The sequence below is a fragment of the Octopus bimaculoides genome, chromosome 6 (assembly GCF_046866305.1).
Source record: "Octopus bimaculoides isolate indiv1 chromosome 6, ASM4686630v1, whole genome shotgun sequence".
In the NCBI taxonomy this organism is placed as follows: Eukaryota; Metazoa; Mollusca; class Cephalopoda; order Octopoda; family Octopodidae; genus Octopus; species Octopus bimaculoides.
This window is the reverse complement of record NC_142933.1, coordinates 115,447,330-115,453,879: the sequence shown is the minus strand read 5'-3', so window position 1 is coordinate 115,453,879 and position 6,550 is coordinate 115,447,330. Positions and strand designations below refer to the sequence as shown.

The window sequence follows — 6,550 nt, the reverse complement described above, 5'->3', positions numbered from 1 at the left end:
TGTTCTGGCTATGTCCTCATGACAGAATTCATCCAACATCTTTGAACAGAGCCTTAATTCAGACAGCTATGTGAAGCTGTTGGGACTACCTGCAGAGGTAGGTAGGCCAAATATGTGGCAGCAGGATTTGGCCTCTTGCCATACTTTTGGAAAGAGTAAGAAGTGGTTGTTGAAGAATTTCTATGACTTCACCAGCCCCAATTTCTGATCCTCCAGTTAACTTGACTGTAATCCCATGGATTACTATGAACACAGTTGAGTAAGATATCAATCACTCTACCAGCAAGAAACACCAAAGCTGAGCTGATGACCAAAATCAAGGAGGTTTGAAGATCTTCCCAGGGACACAGTGAGGAATGCGTGCCAAGTTCCAGAGCTGTTTTGAGACCATAGTGGAAGTTTATAGTGGTTACTTTAAGTAAGCTGTTATCTTCTAGCCATAATCTAGTTGATATTTTTGATTTTTTAAAAATACTTTTATTTTCAGATAGGATATTTTCTTTATCCTTTTATGAAAACTGTCAAATTTATCACAAACATCCTATGTTTTATTGTGTCTGGAGAGAGTCATTCTCTTCTAGTGCCTTATTATTTAACACACTCACAGGTTCAATTTCCACTCATTTACTTATTTATTTTTCCTAAAATTTTGCTGCATCTTGCAACCTTTTCAATAGTCATTGACTCTGTCCAGTATTTGAACTGTGTTCTTTTTGTTTGTTTTTTGCACATGTCTATTGTAATTCCCAAATTTGTGTGCATGTATATTGTAACTTCCAAACTGAGAACTGTTGCTTTAGATTATGTCACTGAAAGGAATAAGCAAGAATTTGTTTCTAAATCTTACCATATTGTTTCTATTACTATAACAATAAATATAAAAACTCATGGAAACAATATGTGCATTAAGGCAATATGACACTCAGAGAGAAAGATCTTTCTCATCTCGTTAACCCTTTTGTTACTATATTTCTATTGAAATAAATTACCTTCATTTCAGTTAATTTTTTAAATAATGAAGAATTTAGTAAAATAACTTTGCCATTATTAAGTTAGTGTTTGAAACATAAAGTAATATGAAATTTTGATGGAAGTCTTTAATTTAGACCGTTTTAAAACAGAAAGTTTGCATTATAGAACCAGGATGGCCATGGGCATTAATTAAACAATTTTGTACAATAGTAGCTTTACCTCTCAACTACTGTGCCCTATATTCATAATTTTTGTTTAATAAATAAGCATGGCTATGTGGTTAAAAAGCTCACTTTGAAATCACATACTTTTGGGTTCAATCCTGTCGTATAGCACTTTGAACAAGTATCTTACACTATATCCGAGGGGCCAACCAGTGCCTATGGAGTAAATTTGATTGATGAAAATCATGTGGAAGCCTGTTATACATACATACATACATACATACATACATACATACATACATACATACACACACACAAACACACACACGCACACACGCACACACACACACACACACACACACACACACACACACACACATCGGCCACTAAGGAAATTATCTCCTTTGTCAGTCATTAAGACAGTGCATTTGTGGCTATTGAGTCGTTTTGACTGTTATTTCTAGTAATGCCGGTACCACTTAGTATCCTTTGTCACTTTCGTGATGTCTATAAATTTGCATTTAGGTTGTTAAATTGCTAATAAGCCACCCAATTTATTTATAGTTTCCACTTTAACCGTTTTTGAAATCAGTGTAAGGGTTCAACTGTTTTCATATAAGCTGACAAAATGAGTTGAGTTTAACGTTAGGCACGGTAAGAGCCACTGAGAATCATGATGTTCTGTATCAAAATTCGAAATCACCATTGATCTGGCTATGTCTGCGAGGGAGCTTGTCTCCCTTGTCAGTCATTAAGACAGTGCATTTGTAGCTATTGAGTCGTTTGACTCTTATTTCTTGCAATGCCAGTATCATTTAGTACCCTCTGTCACTGTAATAACGTCTATATATGGTAGTGTGAAATGGAGACACTTACACACTTGGTAACTACTAGCCTTCTATAAAAAAAATTTATCTGGTAGTGGGCTTCCACACAGTTTCCATTTACCAAATTCCACTTCCATATTACTGGTCAACTCAAGGCTATAGTAGAAGACTTATCAAAATTGGTATATTGGTATCAAATCAAGACCCAATCTTAACTACACAGTTATGCTTATGCCTTCAAATTTGTAAGACGACATAGTGTTAGTTGAATTATCTCAGTTAAAGTAAGAGTGATAGCAAAATCAGCCCCTTCCAGATTTGTACTCAAAAATGCAAACATGGAAGTTAAAGAAAACAGCTTTCGTCATCAGTACAGAAATACTTCAGTTCTCAATAACTGCATTAACCACTAACCCTCGACAAAGGGGAGACCCACAATGGAATACTGTCCCCTGTTGCTGCTACATGCACAGATAACTTAGAAAACATCCAAAGGAAGGTTATCTGTTTGATTGGCATTGTTAATCAATCAGTTAGCCATTATTGCATTTTCAACTCCAATACTGAAACATTATGTATCTTCAGTTAAACAAATATATAGACATTTCTTGTTTGAAATAAAAAGCTTTTTACTTTTGGTTTCTTTTAATATTTGGTATATTTGAAAGAGAGTTAATTTGAAGTAAACAATTCTTCAAACTTAGGCTATAATCAGCAATTGATTCTCCTTTGAAATTATTTTTTTAAGGTGAGATGAAGGAATATCTAGAATTTCTCTGTATGTTTAGATATTTTTATGGAATTTTTTTGTGGCTGTTATGATCCTAGTTAAATCCTGTCCAATCAAATATCTATGAGGTGAATGATGAAACATTTGAGAAAAAATTGAACTAACATTAGTTTCTGTTTCATTCCAAGACATTACCATTTTACTTAGATATTTGTTGCATATTGTAGTTTTTCTGATTTACAACTTTTAGCATATGGTCTTCATTTTATCAAAGGAAATTTATTGAGAAACATTTAACAGCTAATTCAACTACACAAGTAACTTCATCATCATCATCATCATCATCATCATCATCGTTTAATGTCCGCTTTCCATGCTAGCATGGGTTGGACGACTTGACTGAGGACTGGTGAAACCGGATGGCAACACCAGGCTCCAATCTAAATTTGGCAGAGTTTCTACAGCTGGATGCCCTTCCTAATGCCAACCACTCAGAGAGTGTAGTAGGTGCTTTTACGTGTCACCTGCACGAAGGCCAGTCAGGCGATACTGGCAACGGCCACGCTCGAAATGGTGTCTTTTATGTGCCACCCGCACAAGCCAGTCCAGGGGCACTGGCAACGATCTCGCTCGAAAATCCTACGGAAGCCAGTCAGGCGGTACTGGCAACGGCCACGCTCAAAATGGTGCATCTCATGTGCCACCCGCACAAGAACCAGTCCAGGGGCACTGGCAACAATCTCACTTGGCTTGCCAGGTCTTCTCACGCACAGCACATTTCCAAAGGTCTCGGTAAATTTCATTTTAGAAGTGTTTTGTAGAGCAGGCAAGCACTGTTGGCTTAAAGTAAGTTCTCAATGAGCCATATTTACAGTCAAGTTCAAATAACAGTTGTAAGTTTTCCTTTATGCCCTTGAGAAAGGGATACATGTTATGCAGCTTTAGTCACTTTTCCTACCGTTCATGAATGTGAAACCTTGCCAAAACACATTAGCTGAGCCAGAGGAGGAAAGGCAGAGTTCATGATGTTTTTTAGGTCCACTGAGATTAGTGGAAAGAAGGGAGGAAGTTATCCTCAGTTTGGAGACCAGGTTAAAAGGCATGCAGTGAACTTTGCTAAAGGCACACGAGTTCTCACTGAGAACTTACCTTAAGCCAACAGTGTTTGCCTGCTTTATAAAACATTTCTAAAATAAAGTTTACATTTATGAAGTTGCTTGTGTAGTTGATTTAGCAGTTAAATGTTTCTCAACAAATTTCCTTTGATAAAATGAAGACCATATGCTAACATTGTAAATCAGAGAAACTACAATATGCAACAAAAGTCTTAGTAAAATGATAATGTCTTGGAGTGAAACAGAAACTTAATGTTAGTTTCATTTTCTCTTAAATATTTCATCAATCACCTCATATCATATATTTGATTGGACAGGACTTATGGTGGTGTTAAACAAGTTAATAGATTAAATCTATCTCTTCACCACGAACAAGAATGGTCCTTAGACAGGCTCCTATTCAGTTTCTATCTATAATATTTAGTCAATCTGAAGCTACATTAGAAGATACTTGCCCAAAGTGCTATAAAAAAAAGCAAAGTAAAGTTTTATTCTCGAGTCATACTAACTCATAACAGCCAGTTTCCATGGCATATATAGTCCCCATCTGGATGGGACGCCAGTCCATCACAGGATTACCCATTCTTACCAGATGAGTGAACTGGAGCAATGTGAAATGAAGTGTTTTGCTCAATGACACACTGCATCACCCAATCCAGGAACTGAAACCACAATCTTACAATCATGAGTCCAACACCCTAACCACTAAGCCATGTGCCTCCACCCAGGCTGGTATGCAATGGGAGCAAACCAAAAACCACATAATTGTGAAGCTAACTTCTAAACCACACAGTCAGACTTTATACATATATGTGTCCAAATAGTTTAACTGACATCTCCAAAATACCATTTCAATGTCAAAATAAGTAGAGACAGGATAAAATATAAAATTAAATGGATTATTCCTTAATTTAGAATTTTTATCTGAAAATGTATTTGATCTTCCACTAATACAACTCCAACTAATAGATGGCTAAGAAGTGTTGGAATGGCACTAAATTAGAATTACAGAGACATTTCAAAGAGACTCTTTAGGTTTGCTTAAAAGTTCATTTAAATGATACAAAACTCAATCTTCTTTTTAAAATGGATTAAATTACTTAAAGTTAATTTTGTAGAATATTCTTAGATAAAATCTTACATACCAAGCTTCTGTCCAATTACACACCTGGAGTTCTTATAGTGCAGAAGGACAGAACAGAAAGATTATGTAGATTGTTATGGTTAATATGGTTCTAGAAAAAAAATAAAGATGTTGCAAGAATACAAAGAATGGCAGGGAGCTCTATGATTACCAGTTTTAGAAGGAAAATTACAATTAATGTTTGAGGCAGATTTTAAGAAGTAAACAATGTCAGGAAAATAAGTGAAGAAACAAAGATAGATTTGAGAAGTGAGCTAAGTGAATGAGTTTTAAAGAATAGAAGCAAGTCTAAATAATAGATTCTGCAAATCTTTTACTTCAACTGAATGGACATTAAAGAATAGAGCAATCTCTAATCTTTCACAATACCGGATAATTTAATAATAGTTCCTACAAATGGCTGTTTTAATCATATTGCAGCGCATCACAGCCAATCTTTCAACTGAACCAAGGAAACTATGTTTCCATTAGTCTTTCAATTGCTGATACTATCTGTTGATCACAACTTCTGTTAGAAGTTTCATCGTGTTTTCTGGTGACAAAAAAAAAAACAAAAAAAAACAGGATTTGAACACAGAAAGCACAGAGCTTCACAGAGCTTTCTGTTTGATACTCTATCAGTTCTACCAATTCACTGTTCTGGACTAATATTTTATTTATCAAATCCAAAAGTATGAAAGGCAAAGATGTCCTAGGTGTGATTTGACAGCAGAGCACAAAAAATTTTAATACAAGTAGAAAAAATGTGAAACTAATCCACATTTAATAAAAAAAATGGTTTTTGGTAGCATTCAGGTTGTGTTAAAAGTAAGACTGGATAAAGAAACTTGCTTTGAGATGAGTGACTGTCTAGTCAGCAGAATGTTTGTAACATATTCTTGAAGAGATCATTCAGAATTTCAAAATTGCTTGTAATAGGAAACTCATTTATGATGACCAGCTGGGCTTCATTGCAGGATGAACCTAAAGAACTTCAGATAACTTTGAAAAGATTTAGAAGCCATGGAAAAATTAATCTTCTACCATAACCTCAAAATGACCAATATCTTAGGAGTGGAATTTTATAGATTAAAAACTGTACTGAAGTCCATTATAAATACAGTGAAATAAGTGATCCATCTTTAGAAAATCTGTTCACAAATTGAGACATTAAATAATTAATTAAATAAATAAATAAGAAGCAGAGAACACATTATCGCACTAACATCATAGAAGGACTATTGGTTGTTATGTTGGACAGGAATAAACAGGGATTCAATATGTAATCAATGCAGATAATAAATACAAAATTGTGTGTGTGTGTGTGTCTGTGTCTTTATGTTTGTGCTCGTCCCATATCATTGCTTGACAACTGGTGTTGGTTTGTTCCCATCCCTGTAACTTAGCAGTTTGATAAATAAGAGAGAGAGAAAGAGGGAATAAGCACCAGACTTTGAAAAATAAGTATTGGGGTTGATTTGTTTGACTAAACCCTTCAAGTCAGTTTCCCAGTATGGCCACAGTCCAATAACTAAAACAATTAAAACAAGTAAAAGGTGAAAGGTTGTAGGCAAAAGGGAGGGGTCCATCAGAAAATTAGCTACAAGCTACAATATTAG

At 35.1% G+C, this 6,550-nt stretch overlaps 1 long non-coding RNA gene across 3 annotated transcripts in view; it reads left to right on the top strand.

The window, feature by feature from the left end:
- The window catches only part of LOC128248088 (uncharacterized), a 100,141-nt gene that overhangs the window by 30,488 nt on the left and 63,103 nt on the right, over positions 1 to 6,550 (top strand). For 2 of the 3 annotated variants that reach the window (XR_016242408.1, XR_008264339.2), the window contains one exon: positions 1 to 2,077. This exon is cut by the window's left edge and continues 255 nt beyond it. The exons of the other annotated variant lie outside the window; for it this stretch is intronic. This is a non-coding gene — a long non-coding RNA (uncharacterized LOC128248088). Of the gene's footprint in view, positions 2,078 to 6,550 lie in introns of those variants that run through there. 3 annotated transcript variants of the gene reach the window in all.